This window comes from Temnothorax curvispinosus, unplaced genomic scaffold (assembly GCF_003070985.1).
Source record: "Temnothorax curvispinosus isolate PA1 unplaced genomic scaffold, ASM307098v1 QBEX01016327.1, whole genome shotgun sequence".
In the NCBI taxonomy this organism is placed as follows: Eukaryota; Metazoa; Arthropoda; class Insecta; order Hymenoptera; family Formicidae; genus Temnothorax; species Temnothorax curvispinosus.
In genome coordinates, this window is record NW_020226107.1 from 269,301 (window position 1) to 285,152 (window position 15,852).

At 36.5% G+C, this 15,852-nt stretch overlaps 1 protein-coding gene across 2 annotated transcripts in view; it reads right to left on the reverse strand.

The window, feature by feature from the left end:
• LOC112466546 (limbic system-associated membrane protein-like) overlaps positions 1 to 15,852 on the reverse strand; it is a 127,882-nt gene that overhangs the window by 62,009 nt on the left and 50,021 nt on the right. For both annotated transcript variants that reach the window (XM_025034687.1, XM_025034685.1), the window contains exon 2: positions 8,481 to 8,558. The gene's annotated coding sequence lies outside the window, so the exon portion shown is untranslated. The remainder of the gene's footprint in view (positions 1 to 8,480; positions 8,559 to 15,852) is intronic.

Sequence of the window (15,852 nt, forward strand, 5' to 3'; positions counted from 1 at the left end):
TGCAAATCAAGAGAAATATTATTTTAAATAATATATTTACATTTTTTAATACAATTAATATTAGTTTTATTTTATATTGTTTCGCGATCAAAATTACGAGAATGTTGATTTAGTTAGCGGAACATATTATTATCCCTCGAACGAAATTATGAAAAAGTTTGAGTTGAATTTCTATTGTTAGACACGGCAGCTTTGCGTGGTTGGACGTGAATTAACGTGCACTTCCACGGTACCGTGACGAATTACACTGATGGAGACCATTGTTAGAAATACTGCAAAATACTGCAACAATAGTATCTATCCACCCAATTTCCAAGATTCATCTTTTTGCACCTCAGATAATGGAATATTAATTTTTTTTTAGCTTTTGCGTAATATCAAATAATAACAACAAATCACACTATACATTAATAACGTATATTGTTACGCAGCGACCTGGTAATCAGAAATCAACAAAGCTTGTTTGAATAGTAAATTAATATCATTGAACGCGTGAACAATCGGATATCGATATATTGGGGCGACAATATACTCATTTTCGATAGATGATAGGTTTACCGGCGAGGATGTGTACCGTCGGATTAATAGAAGTAAACAAACTTGCTTTCTCTCCGCACTATGATGCGCCGTGATAAATTATATCCAGTGTCGGCAGTATTGTTCTACAAACGATCGCTATCTATTGCGTGCAATCCATTCTTGAATACCCTGCACAGTCGGATATTAATCTCTCGCGGAAGTGATGGTGCAATAAACAACGTTGCTTTAAGTAAAAAATATTGTCGTGTGAAAATTTTGGAAACAGTCGCGCTACTAGGAGAGCTATATGTTCCTAAATTTCGGAAGTTTAACTGGAATAATAGAATAACTAGGATTTTATAATACAATGTTTTTTTAAAATATATTTTTGAAGGAGAAAATTTAATTAGTTGTCGCGATCCGTCACAATTTTATTACAATTGAAATATTTTCATTAAACTCATAGTAAAATAATATAGTATATCAATTTGGCAAGATGCATTATCAATGTCACAGTGCATGACAATGGAGTTAAAACAATCTACATCTTTCCGCAACAATCTACAATTCCTTTTAAATTAAATAATTTAGCGATCACTAGAGAATAAAATTTGCATGCGAGATGGTAAGATAACATATAGAAAGCTTTCGTTTGGTCATAGTTTGCAAAAGTATGAAATGGAACAGTCAAAAGAATGAACCGAGCAGGCGTGAAAGGAACAGTATTTGATCGCAAGAGAAAGATGAATGCTAACGAGAGAGCCAGCTGCCAACGTGCAGCCAAATAAAAGGGGAAGGAAAACAGCGCGGAAATGCGATGTACGCTCGTCGAGTCGAATATGGTGAACGAAGCGGAGAACGAAGTCGCGGAGGCGATGTGTCCTGCCGATGATAATAATATGCATCCTGGAAAATTACATTCTCGTTACTTCGTGGAGCGACTAAATGTCGCACGAGAGATCCGGTTAGAGCTCGAGTGCGATGGTGGAGAAGAAGCTCGGAAGCGGATGTAACCAAGTGGCGGCAGCTGGGAAACGTGAATGTATTTGCGAATGTGCCATGCACTTGGCATAACGATCTTAGTCTTTTATCACGCAAATGCAAAAAAAGAAATCGAAACAGTCGGCTCTTAGATCGTTTGTAAATGACTGAAAAGAAATGAAAATTAATTAAAATAATTTTTATGTATTTCGCCTATTATTTTAAACTGTGAGCTACAAGACTTTTAATTTGATATACAAGTCTTATAATTATTTATTTCTAACATTGATAAATGTTCTTCTTTTACAATTTTACATAAATAAATGCGTTTCATCATGTGATTAATTATATAGATTATACGCGTAATATTGTACTTAGGGAGCTCCGAAAAAAATATATTATACACATTTTTTACCAACCGCGTTACTGAATACTAATGACCTAACCGTGTTAGAAGAAGCCGCTGAGAAATTTAATTTCAACGTGACAGTACGCTTCTTCGGTAAGCTTCTTAAATATGAATTGTAATCACTAAGCGTACGTATAACTTTGGCATAACTTCATTGCGGCTTTGTGTAAGCCTTTATGCGCGCCGTCTTATGTGCATTTTGCACGAGGTTTTTCTTCTTCGTGCTATTCAACGGAGATCGGATCGATAGACAAGATTTTTGCTATTTGGCAACAACACCGTAAACATTGTGGTATTCGTTCCGGAAATCCGTGAGTGGAAAATTCGGTCAGCGGATTGAATTTCGTTGCCAAATATGTCAGTAGTCGCGAATAACGTTTGGGAACACGTTACCAGGAATTCTATTAAAAGGAACATGAACAGAATATTCGTTCTTTTGAAATTGCTTGGGCTATGCTAAGAAAATAGCATTGGAAATAAACTACAAAATTAAATAGTGAAATTAAAAGTGAATAAAGCGTGTTTATATAAAATAATACAAAAGAAATCAGCGAATTGAGTTTTTATACGCAGACTGTGAGCAAATAATGTTGAACGTTTGTGTGAAATTAGTCGTACGAACGCTTTCAAATTGCTCACTAATCTTCAGTTCTCAACTCGAAGTAAAAACTTTTTTGCACTGATTCAGGGTAGTACTTTGAGTCCTGTAAAGGCTCGGATAAAAAGGAGGATTGATTACGCCAGATTTTCCTAGCTATTTGTATACGCATACCGAATAAATCGCAACCATTAAGAGTCGTTACGAATCGAAGAGAGCGTTTTGTGAACTCGCGTTATGGATGACCCAGGTTGCTAAGATTTTGCAGCAACTTCGCAAGTACCCTCTCTCGTTAATCATGGGCGATACTTGTCAATAGGAAGTTTAGGAGAGTAAGGCTAGCGCGTAGTTAGAGCATTCTCCGCTTTGTTAATTGATGAAGGGCTTTTAGATAAAACTACTAAGTAATCATTGATGAAATCGCCCTTGAGCGAGCAAGTTTTAATCGTGAGTAGATATTCAATTAACAGTAAAGAAATTAGTGTAAGAGATATCTTTGCGAAAAGTTTTTCCGTCTAATCGTGACAAGCAAGGCGCATACCCAAATGGAAAGTATAATGAATTAACTTATAAATGGTGGGGAAATGGAAATTTTGTAGCGGGCAAAATTTATTTTTCACGTTTTTTATACACAATAAAATTATGATACTGGATTTATAACGACCGTTTAAAATACAATCGTAAAAATGGAGATTTATCGACATCTCCCGAATCGTAATAAAAATGAATATAAAGCTGAAGCGCGTGAAATGACTCATGAATATTAAAACTGGTTAGAGATTCAAAAATCGCTCGTTTACGCACTTTTTTTCCGCGAACCTCTATTTTATTCTAATTCTTAAGTAAAAATCATGCAGGAGCATTAATGGCGGTCGACGATAATAGATGGATAAGAAATCTTTGCGGCGCGGGCGTGAGCAAACTTTCCGGAAAGCTGATCGTTAAGCTACTTTTTCTGAAACTGGAACATTAACAGAAAGTAGGATAATATTCTATTCCTGAATTATCCATTAGTTTAAAATTTTTGCATAAATATATCACAAATGTTAATAGTAGTGGTTTGAATTAAAAGATAATTTTAATTGGAAAGCAGGGATACGTAGGAATTTAATCTTCTCGCTGACATTAATTACATTCGTGGCGCTTAATTTCTATCATGCTCGTTACATAAATTTCCAGCTGTCACCGTTTTATTGGAAAGAAAGCTATGCAATAAAGTAGACCAAATTTGTTAAAAACAGTATAAAATTTATTTTGCAGTAATTATTACTATTTTATTTCGCATCATTTTGCGTTTTTGAATGCGCAGTCTAATTTAATGTCATTTTATTTTTATATAATTACATTCTCATTCTCACTTATTTCTCTCTTTTTCTCTCTCTTATCTCTTTGAGATAATAGACTTTTTTTAAATTTTGCATATAAATTGTATAATGTCGATAGAGTCAAATATAAACATAAATTTCAAACCGCATACTGTGCGTTTACATTTAATGGGAACTTAAGTTTGCGTTCCATTTGAACGGAGTTTCCTGTGAGCGATTAGTACAAAACGGAGCGTGGATTATTAATTGACATCGAAATGGCAGATTCGCTCGATTTAGCATCGACGAAATTTCACGCTTGCATGGCTTTCACATAGAAACACGATCCTTCAATCCAGTGTTATATCTGCCGCGCTTCGAAGCTAACAACGTTAATGGACGTTAAGCGTAATGGAGAGCTAATTATAACGACGTACTGGGTTATATTTTTCTGTCGTTCCAGCACACGGTCGAGGTTATATCGAAACGATACCATAAACTTGCAACATAACGGGCATACCACGTTCAAGTTAAGCACCGTACAGTGCGCCGCAGCTGTCAGTACTCATCGAATACGGCACAGCCGTATGGTGCGCGTTACATGCTTTTCCCCGTTTTTCTCTTTTCCATTTATTTATCTTTAACAAGGCTCAGCGATTTTTGGTTTCACCTTGTGCCGTATACGTTTCCGCGCTTTTTGCATGTCCCGCATTTTAACCGATCCGCAGCGTCAATAACGCGAAGCTCTTGGAAAACATCCAACTCGCTCGGCTGGATACCACTCGCCCGTTAATTCCAATTTATAGTTTACCGCATAAAACCGTATAAATATATGCGGGCTCTTAAGTCGCAGCGTGCCCGTGGCTTGGACGGGTCTTTTATGGAAAATTTGTCTGCTTTTCATGGAACGTTGTTCGCAGCTCGCGATTTCTGATCTCTCGCGATTGTTACTTGATCAATTATCCCTTTCTCCTCTCAGCAGCTGGTGTAACAATAGTGTCATTGTGATGGATTAACGATGATATACGAGGTCAGTGTTGTTATTACTCGCCGCACCGCAATAACCCGCACTCATTGGATATCACTGTCATCCAGGGCGGCTCGTCTCCGGTCTAGCATTTTTGTAATCCAAATTCAATAAAAATGCAGTTATTGTGATAGGCACTCACTTTTTCTCCAGTGTTCTCGTTTATTGACACTTGTGTCAGTAGAGAATCAATTCGCCTCGCGTTATCATTCATGCAATGCTATTCTACGAATGTGCGTCGGATATTGTATACATTGGCATTGTTTAATAAGAGATGAGCTTTCCGCACGGTGGGATTCTTTCAATTTTGATCAGGATGGATATTGTTCGGTCGCATCGTAAAAATGGCAATCGAACCGTAAGGAAAAGCAGTTTATTTAAATTTGATGAACAGTTCAATAGTCTCGTTATTTTTACAGAAGTATGCTGTTGCACAAGGCATATTAAAATAAGTTATACAATTATTTTGAACGGAATATCTATATACTTAGGATATAAGTATATTTTTGTGCATCTATTTATGTATCAAATTTTAGAGTAAGTACAAAGTAGTAAATCAACTTTTTTACCCATTGACTTGCATATACATTTTTCGTGTCACTAACAAAGTTTTGACATCCTGCAGATAATTAACAGATGCTCATATATTATTACGGCAATCCATTAAGATTAAACATACGGTATTACCTGCGATAAATCATTATAAATCTTTTGTTTTGCTACGATTCGAAAAAACTGATGTCACATTTGTTTTTCGCACATGGACTATCTCTCGAGCTTGCGAACATATAAAGCACAGTGCGTTTTATATAAATGATTGTGTGTGAAATAATCCTGTTTTACAGCTGCAATGTATGAGAAGTTTTTGTCTCGAGTATCACGTAGTGCTGTCGGGAACGTTAACTATGAGAAAGATGGGGGTATGGTGTTAATGGGATGGAAGTTATCAGCGATATTATTGCACGCCTTGGCATCTTCATCGTGTAGCTCGTTGTCGCGCGCTCTCGATAATGGACGCGCAATACGACGCATAGTATGCGTCGTAGTGCATAATTTACGCGCAAGCCACGACCATATTCGGTTAGATGCCTTTCTGTAGGTCGGGCATGCTCGTGGATAACCCTTCAGGAATTTCTAATCGAAGCTGCTCGTCGTGATACACTTGGCGTGAATTCACAAGCATCGGATCTATCGCGCTTGGCAATTATAATTATTAATGTGAAGCTAGAAGCTATGTAGATGCTGAAGTGTTGTCAGTACGCCGTTTGCGCTTTTCACATTGGATTTGATTTTACAAAATTTTTTTGATCTCCAATCGCTTATATTTCAAAAATTAATTAGACGTAAAATAAAAATAATATTATTTTTAGTTTAATTACTATTGGTAACAATGGTAATGTAAAGCCTATATATTTATGTTTAATGTAACATTTTCACAAATTTTAACGCAAAATCTGAGACAATTTGTATTTCAATATTTAAACTTTTAAATTTGGACATTAGGGATTTTTGTGTTAACTATATCGTTTCGTGTTAGGAACTTCAATGATACGGTATATCAATAATAGATGCGACTTTCTATTGAAGTTTATTGTCGTTTCACAAGGTAGAAATCGGCTTGTCGAATAAGCTTTGTTTATTGTCAAAGTCCTCGGAGTATCCTCAGTTAAGTTTAGGATGAATAACTGTTATTCCACTCACGTAATTTGTATTTTGAGTTCAAGGTTGAAGTTTTGTTGCAAACCCTATTTGCAGATCATAGACCAAGTTCTAGTGTTTCGTACGCAATCGCGTCCATCCGGATGTTTCCACCCGGATCCGCTCGTTTAACTTGCTGGATCCCGTTGACCAGGGCAATTCGACATGACACTCACGAGAACTATGTCTCCCTTGAGAATGATAAGGCAAACTATAAACAGTGAACGTCAATGTGCAAAGCCGATGCCGGATATGGTGACCCCATGCGTGGAGCGTTGCCCGGATAACGCCGAATAACTATACACGCGTGAATACGCACGTTAGTCGCGTCAGCAATTAAGGTAATGGCCGTGTAATCGTTGCGGTCGATTTATAGAAGGAATTTTCGATCCGTGTCGCGCGCGACGTGTGCCTCGTTCACGTTATGCCGAAAATTGTCGAATATCTCGCGCGCGTGCGTCTAATTTAACTTACATTAATTATATGCAGCTGAATTAATTGTTACTATTCAGACGATTGTGTTATTGCGGCGTCGCACGCACTTTTGATCAACGTGCATTAAATTGCATCTAGTAAATTGTAATTATTTTATAGTTCATTTACTATAATACTCTCTCTATAATAGCGTGAGAATTATTGATGCCTAGTAATACCGATGTAGAATTGCGTTGCACACGTGCGACATATATCTAGATAGAGTCGCCGGATATATATATATGTATATACATAGTATATAGCGCTGCACAGGTATACGAGAATACATATATACATTAATACGAACAATTAACGTAATCGGTCTTTATGGCCGTATCGCAGAGAGGTTTCTTAATTGCACAATTCCATAAAAAAAATTTATCGTTTCATAGTATTATGATTACCAGCATTATTGATCACGATACTTTAGCATATGCAAATGTCCCATGATGGGAAATGATATTAAAAATGGCAAAAAAAAAAAACGCAATTGTATCTCAGAGTAATTAATTACACTTAGCCTTCCGTGTTGTTACCATTCTTGTCGTGCATTAATCTAAGTACACTGATATTAATCAGTTGAAACGTCGATGTAGTTGACCGTTGCGTGTGGTAATCGAAATGTTACATTGAGTAATTAGCGGCAGGCTCAGGTATAATCAATCAAGCGTCGTCCGCGAACGAGCGGCGTTGCATAAATACGTGAACGAAATGATTGCGAACACGTTCGTACATATTTACGTACGCATGTACATATACGTATATATTTATATGCACGCATACGTGTTTTGGGTATGCATAATATTCCCATCGCGTATACATTAATGTTGCCAGTACCTAAACGCGTTCATAAAATCAACAATTCGGATAATAACGCGCGAGAGAGCTCGCTGCAACTGACTTGGGAAAGGAGCGTTTGTTAATTGCGAATGACTATTCATCCGTTTATCTTGATTTGCGAGACGTATTTGAACATCGCTTGAGGGAGAATTACGCGCCCGTCCGAGAAAATGCGACCGTGGACATCTAGCCGTATTTATTTTTGGTGCGCTCGCATTTTGCAAATTTGCAAGTCATAATGTGCTAATTCCGCATCGCGAGTTTTAACAAGATTTGTCGGCGTAACTTCGTTACGTCGGACGCCCTTCTTTATTATCCTACCGTTTGTACCGACACATTTTTATTCGTCGTTTCCACCGGCTGTAGAAATTCGCTCCACTCCAAACGACAATTTGCGAGTCGCGTGCGGGTGGGTAACTGATTAGTCGCTTTCGCATTGATTATCAAGCATAAACTGGCATACGAAATTTCGATCACGTAGATACGCATCTGTATTCATCCAGCCGTTCGCACATATACGCGCATTAGCGGCCTCTACGAAACTTCAGACAATACACGATGCGTAAATGTCGCCGCGTGTCCCGAGTGGGCAAAGCCGAGTGTTAATGGAATACTTTACGCTTTACTCACTGCATGCTGGACATTGTGGAACTTTCTAGGATGTTCCTCAATGGTACGTGGCGAAATGTAACACTTCATTCCATTTAACTGCAACAAAAAAGCATGGACAATTAGCGCGAAGTTGGAAACATAGAAAAATTAATATCGAAGTGAAGATATCTAGGGTACGACGTTCCATTTAGCGTTCGCAACGCTCTTAGAATCATTTCACCCTTGTCCTTTAGCAAATGTTAAACTCACGAGCGTTATTACAAGCGCCAAATAGAAAGTACTCTTAATTATACATTTGACGTCTGTAAAGACGAGAGAGAGAGAGAGATAGAGAGGCTACATTGTAAATCTATTTATATCCAGCCGTTAATTCGCTGGAGAAAGAACCACTTTTCATTCGATATAAATCAACGTCGCTCGTACCAACTTTCAAGATCCTTCCAGCAAAAATTATTGGCAGGCGAAAGCTGTGTGTATCCCCTTTGCGCCGATATGTGGCTACGTATATATACATATATACTATGTGCGGCTACGTATATATACAGACCGTCCGATATATCTTGCTGTTAAGCTAGGACGCGCTTGACGTCACGATGAGAGGCCCTGTCAAGATTGAATGTAGAGAGAACTTTTAGATCACCTTTAAGGTAATTTGCTAGGCCGAAATGTTTTTGAATTTTCTCAAGCAATTGCCACTATCTTTGTTACGACGAGTATTATTGTGTAGTATTACTGTGTCTCTCGACTCACCTTAACACTAACAAAATATTTGCTAATTTTAAATAGCAAGATTGGCGCGTATAGTGATGGGTTGTTAAAACAGCTGCACGTCGTACTTGATAGCAACTATGTTAAGCCAAAAGCACCGTTTTCAGCAGCACCTATCTAGCTTCCGTGAACTTTAACCTGCCATGTTGACGGAGAAGCGTAAACTTATTACGGCACTCTCTGATGGACCACTTTTAGAGCGCAGGGCTGAGTAGCCGTGGTACTCTCGCAGCGTGTTACGTAGATGGATTCACCGAAAGACGGTGGATTTGCTCGTGTATCATAATCATCATTAATTTCATTGTCATGAGATCACGTACGTGGATTCATCAACGCGCGTCTTGCATTGTCGTATTTCACGTGGGATTTGTTAAACCGATCTTAACGCGATACTTTAATTATCGCATTACCGTAATTATTGAAAGAGACATTAAATATATGTCTACACCGTGTTTCGTTAAATCTGCAATTTCATAAAATAACTTTATCATTTATAAAAGATATGATTAGTGTTGATCTTTATCGTAATATGATCGATTCTCTACATATCGCAATCCTCTTATTATCTTCTTTAATGCCAATAAATTGGAGCATTTGTCTGGAAGCTTTAAAATCGCGGGATAAAAGAATTAGACTTTGAACAAAGTTATTGGATGTTCTTGCGAAGGTAATCCTTACGCTGCTTGGATTGCTCGTCTGTTTTAGTATGATTTAAATGCATGTACTTTATGGTGGAAACTTTAACAAAGGAATACAGTGTCCCTTTGTTGCATTTATTCGATTTTATTTCAAAGACGACATTATTTCTCAAATATATACGTTGTGTTGCATTTTACTCGTATGTTTTTACACAAATGAGTTATAATGTATTATTATAAAATTGTTGTCACGCACAGAAGGTAGATCTTTTCGAAGTTATTAAACCGTTAATTGTTTTCATGTTTTTACAAAGTATTTTCGTTTAACTATAGAAATAAGATCCGTAATAATATGTCGAAGTTTGTGAATATGGAACAATTACGAGATGTTTTCTTGGGTATTTTTTCTAGAGATATGGACGTAATTTATATATGTGGGTTTTAATTAGATCATCTATTTTGCTTATTGCTTGGGACAAATTCAATCTCATTGATTTACATAGGGCCGTGACCTATATTCCCTTTGGCAAACTATTTTCCATTTCTCTCGCCGTCTCACAGCCAGCCAGTTTCATTTCCTTTTATTATTTCCTCGCACCCATGGAGCAGCAGTGAGCTGATTGGCGAGGAGTGGGCTGGTTGGGAATAATACTGCGACATGTTTGGCTTGCTGCTGTGCGTATTATATTTTCTACGAAGTACAGGTTTTCCTTTAAACATACACGAGCGTCCAATACTTTCAATTTTCATCCATAATTTTGATAGATTTTTTATGGTACAATGCTTTTCTTTCACGTTTCTATTTTTTCTTTTTTTACAAAGATAAGTCAAAATATATGTTACAACCGGGAAGAGGGTGATCCTATTGTTAAAAATAAATTAAAATAATAAAATAAATTTTTGTTGAATAAGACCTCGTTTTTGAGAAAAAGAACTTAGAAAATTATTCGAATACGGGGGCATTTGAGTGATATTTGACGTTACGGTCGAGGTTACGGTTTTTGCTATAAACATTTTGTATGGTTTGTTTATTATTAGAAGTAACTAATTCAGTCAATTGACTTTTTAGATAAACGAGTGAATTTATGTGAGATAATAAAAATAATTTTATTTTTTACACATGTATTTCTTACATATTTAGTTGGATTATTATATTGAAAATATTGACCGTTTTGTCATTTTGCATATGCAAAGTTGTATTCTGCGAATTAAGTTAGAATGGATTATTTGTAACGTATTTTATCCTTTTAATTCTTCAAATTTAAGAATAATTTTTTATTTAATTGTTCAAGGGGTCTTTTTTCGTTCTTTTTCTCGAAAATAAGGCATTATTAGAAAAAAACTTATTCTATTTCGACTTACTTTCAGCTATAAAATCACTTCTTTCTCGATTGTATTATCTACTCTATATACAATTTAATATACAATTAAAAAAATAATGTAAAATAGCATAGTGACGTTATTTTCGCGCAATAAAAAAATTGATGGTTTTTTTATTTACGTAAAGAATATATAAAAAATCGGAATAATAGAAATACGAAGAATAAATAATATATAAAGAATAGGAAGTACAAAGGAAAAATTGCAGGAACGTTTTGCTATTCACATAGCTTTGTTGAGTCAAATAGAAAGTAAACTAAAACTGAAATACAAAATTCGTTAAAAAACAATGTTCGAATGTAAAAAGGAACAGCATTGGAATCAACGATGGATTAGGTTTATCCGATCGATCCGACTAAGTTAAGGCAAATTGTTGAGTAAAATATTACATTAAATATCCAATAAATTTTCTACAAAATCCACATTTGTTAAAAAATGAGAACGGAAGATATATTTTGCAGTAATCGATACAACGGCCATCGTTTATTGAGTATACCTTCGGGAAACGTTTTTGAGTATTTTTTAGATATCTTTATTAAAACATTCCGTTGATCAACAAAGAACGAATACATCGAAGGAATATTTTATGTCTCTTGAGGCACAGAGAAAAATCGTATAATAAAGATTCTGATATGTCTGCAATGCCATGTTTGATCTTCTTTATCCGCCATTAGTGACGCGAATATAGTGTATTAATAAAAAAAGCAATATTAGTTTTTCAGGGTACAAAGCAAGCGGGAAATCGGAATAGTGGAATATCTGAATGCCGAATTGCGCGGCATGAAAAATAAGCGAGTTTCTGCGCTTGCTCATCGTTGTTTTGTCTAGCACAAAGTAAACGATAGCGTAAATAGAAAAGTGGACAAGCTAAACGAAGATGGCGAGATAGGCAGAAACGGTTGAATCGATTCGCGAACAGTCGAGTCGTGCCGACTGCACAGTCCACTGGTCAGAAGAGGCTTTGGTGCCTGCTTGCTTTGACGATAGTTTTTAGAAGTCGGAACCGTTCTGCTTACCGGCCGTGTAATCTTCGGATCACTGATTCGGAAATATATCTTCGATTCATAGTGGTCGTACTTTCCAATTCTGTGTAGTATTTTTCATCTCATCGAATAAGCTCGTTGACTGTAATTCTCTTGATTAGTCATGTCTTCTCTCGCTGAACATTATGCCGATATTTGCGCCACGTAATATCGTGAATATTTATTGCGTTGTACGTCAACACGTAATAGCAAAATATGCATGAATTGTTTGCATTTTATAGATATTATTAAAAGATGTATGACTATAATCTCTTCGAAAACATATAAAAATGTTAAATATTCTTCTCTCGCCTATATTCTCTCATGTCTATTGTCGAGAGCATCTCAAAAACGAATATTAAGTACGCTTAATATTCTACAATAATGCGGAAATTACTGAATAAAACGTGATAAATTTACCTGGAAGAAGATTTCAATAAATTCGATACCTTCAGGCATTGCTCTCGAATCGAGGAGAGAGACTCGCGATACCGAAAGATTGAAATTTCTATTCTAGGAGCGATGAAGAGGAATACGTTAAACCCAACGATCTGTAAGCGTTTCAACATTCTTAGGAAGCGGTGAAGTTAGTGAAAAAAGCTTTGGCGACCTAACATCATAAAAAAAAAGAACTTTTTTTGCGAGTTAAGTAAAATTGACTTATCGAGTTGAAAACTTTATAAAAATCGGCCGTGAAGAATGATTGAAAAATTCTGTTCGTGTTCAACCATAAACGGATTTTACGAATGAATGATTTGAAAAATTATGAAATTCGGCCAAAAGTTGCGTGAGATTACATATATAAGAACTTTAATCTAATATAGAATAGATAGTTATTTTCTAATATAAAATTCTTCTAATTTAGACTGTACTTTACTTGAATCTTTAAGGATATCTTTTTCAATGACTTACAAATTACCTTTTAAAAATAGCTTTGATGTTTGGCAACGACAGAATAAATTTCTTTCATCCGCGACACTCGTAGCTTTTGAAATATTTTTCTCTTTCTGCGTATCACGCATTGGTCTCACATATCGTCGTCCTCTCGCATCACTGTTCGATATTCCCTCTGGTTTTCGGAACTCGGCACAGATAATCAGCGTAACACGATTTGTTTTTCCACGTCCGTGCCGCAATCCCAGTTCAGTCGATGTCTTTAGCGGAGATTTGAAAAAACCCGTTGGAATTGAACGAAACGCGAGAGACCCGCGGGATAACGAGGGAATTGCATTAGAGCGCGACTGTACACGCGCGTGAGAAAGATTGTGCCGTTGTAACTTCCGTTCGTTCACGTAATTACCGATCATATTTTACTATCCGAATGTGTTCTCCGTACGGCAATCAATTAGGACAAACAATTACTGATAAGAACTCCGAGAGCTTGCAAATTGCATTTTTAATAGGAAGTCGTTTAATAAAAAGAAACATATACATACACGGAAAGAACGGTTTTGCTAAAGTATCTAAAAATTTAGCTAGATACAGATCTGAAAATAATTTTGTTGCACATCAAAGTAATTAGAACACTCAAACTGATCTGAATTAGAAAACTCAAATTGCTAAAATGTCAAATTTTTTTTATAGCATTATTTATCATACTTCAACGACCTACTATAATTATTTTGATGGTGCAATAAAACTATTTTCAGATCTGTATTTAGCTTAGATACTTCAGCAAAACCGTTCTTTCCGTGTATAAAAACTCATTAAACTTCTAAAAAATATTTTGATTATTTTTTAATTTGCATGGCAAAGTAAATGACTACAATTTTTAATATTTTTGTCAAATTATTTTACGTGAATTATTAATTAGTTTACCGATAAATTTTGATTAAAAATTTTTGTCATTGTTAATGATCTTCTATTATGCTAAAATTATGACCACATTATTCTGAGTCTGCACTATATCTCTCTGTTATAGCTGTGTTCTCTGGAAACTAAACTATAACTCGAAATATACGCGTCTCTGTTGTATAAATGTTCCCAAAATATAGATAATGGAGATATATGACGCAAACGTAACAAAATTTATAAATTATAATGAAAGTAAATTTGCTAAGATCTAATGTCACTTGTCAATCGGCGTAATTGTCAGGTTGTGATTATAGAATCAGATTATAGATTAATCAAGAGGAAATGTCGGCGAAGGATATTTTTGTATAACTAAAAGTTACTTTTAGATTGAATAATTCTATATATTGCGTTGTACAGATTATTTTTTTAATTATCGGACATTTCGTTCCGCTAAGTTAAAACCTTGTGATGGAAGGCGGGAGGGAAAGGCGAAGGGAAATAGCTATAATCAGCCGCGCTGATGTATATCCGACGTGCGACATGCTCCCGTTGCCGTTCTATTTTCTCGCCTAATACAACAGGGCCGTAGCGTTTTTCGAGTCAGTCGTCATTTTCGTGCATGTTAACCGGCTGATAAAGAAAGAAAAAAAAAATCCGTGTCAGCACGGGTCCTGTAGTGCCTGCTGATAGATCAGCAACGTGTTTTTAGCAATGTGTGCAGCATGCGCAGACGTGTTCTGACCCAATGCGACGTAGCGTGTGCACTGCTCCTTGATACGCCGTTGCACCGCGACTCGCGAGAAGGCAGCGCTTTCCACCATAGATCGTCATTATCTCACGAAACGGTTGGAAAAAGAGGCAGGACGAAAAAAAAGCACACGGCGCTCTTACAGCTTGCGGCTGCGGTCGCACGCGTATCTTGCTTTGCGGCCCGCCGCTCTGAGTATGAAAAGTTACATACGCGCGCAGATAGGAAAATGCCCCTTGCCCGTAACAACCGCGAGCGGTGACGTAATCTATAGGGACACCTACATTTTCGGTCTGTCTTCGTAGGGGCGGGCGGGAGGGCAAATATATATGCTGCAACGGGAATAAAAAATCGCGACTGCAAAATCGCCATTTTTGAGTTAGATAACTGTCGCAACTGTCCCGAATGATTGATTCTTTAAATCGGCTACAAATACCGGGGGATAAAACGGAAAATACGCTGGCTGTTATTTCGATAGAGGGATATCGATATTTCCAAAGTTATTCAATATTGAAAGGCTTGTTTGTTTGATCGCGGATGTATCGAAGGGTTATCGTGGTAATTATGGAAACTTAGGAATCTAAGCGTAATAATCATTTGTGTAACGTTACGCGTACGGAACTGCGATCATGGTACTGGTACAATGATACATCTCCGTTGCGCTTCTAATTAACTCAGTTGCTTTAATAATGAATAACAATATCAATTATGCTTTATTATGCTGGCCCGCAATGCGTACAATATTATTCGCGTGTAACATTGCATTGGCCTGTACGCATCAGTCATTAACAATAACCATAAAACATACAGAACGAAGTACATGGAAGGTTGCTTTTGAAAGATAGAGAGGCAGTTCGTTCTGCTAGAAGAAGTTCAACACAAAGAAGTATAGTTTAACATTTCGCAGGTATTATTTTACTTTGTTAGGAAAATTCGTGGAGGGTAAGCTGCATTCACGTGAACGTTCTCAGAGAGAAGAACCACAATGGTCACTTAAACAAACAAAATAAAATTTTTTTATTTCTGAAACAGAATGGCCA